Here is a 1,282-nt window from a genome sequence, read left to right on the forward strand (position 1 = left end):
ATATGCTATACACACAGTGATAAATACGCTATACACACTGATGTATATGCTATATACACACATACTGATGCACTATCCACACACTGATATATATGCTATACACACAGTGATACATACGCTATATAGACACTGATGTATATGCTATATACACACATACTGATGCACTATCCACACACTGATATATATGCTATACACACAGTGATAAATACTCTATATACACAATGATGTGTATGCTATATACACACATACTGATGCACTATCCACACACTGATATATATGCTATACACACAGTGATACATACGCTACATACACACTGATGTATATGCTATATACACACATACTGATGCACTATCCACACACTGATATATATGCTATACACACAGTGATAAATACGCTATATACACACTGATGTGTATGCTATATACACACATACTGATGCACTATCCACACACTGATATATATGCTATACACACAGTGATAAATACGCTATACACACTGATGTATATGCTATATACACACATACTGATGCACTATCCACACACTGATATATATGCTATACACACAGTGATAAATACGCTATATACACACTGATGTATATGCTATATACACACATACTGATGCACTATCCACACACTGATATATATGCTATACACACAGTGATAAATACGTTATATACACACTGATGTATATGCTATATACACACATACTGATGCACTATCCACACACTGATATATATGCTATACACACCGTGATAAATACGCTATATACACACTGATGTATATGCTATATACACACATACTGGTGCACTATCCACACACTGATATATATGTTATACACACAGTGATAAATACGCTATATACACACTGATGTATATGCTATATACACACATACTGATCTACTATCCACACACTAATATATATGCTATACACACAGTGATAAATGCGCTATATACACACTGATGTATATGCTATATACACACATACTGATGCACTATCCACACACTGATATATATGCTATACACACAGTGATAAATGCGCTATATACACACTGATGTATATGCTATATACACACATACTGATCTACTATCCACACACTAATATATATGCTATACACACAGTGATACATACGCTATATACACACTGATGTGTATGCTATATACACACATACTGATGCACTATCCACACACTAATATATATGCTATACACACAGTGATAAATACGCTATATACACACTGATGTATATGCTATATACACACATACTGATGCACTATCCACACACTGAT

The sequence above is a fragment of the Dendrobates tinctorius genome, unplaced genomic scaffold (genome assembly GCF_039654945.1).
Source record: "Dendrobates tinctorius isolate UK_male_01 unplaced genomic scaffold, ASM3965494v1 ptg000010l, whole genome shotgun sequence".
In the NCBI taxonomy this organism is placed as follows: domain Eukaryota; kingdom Metazoa; phylum Chordata; class Amphibia; order Anura; family Dendrobatidae; genus Dendrobates; species Dendrobates tinctorius.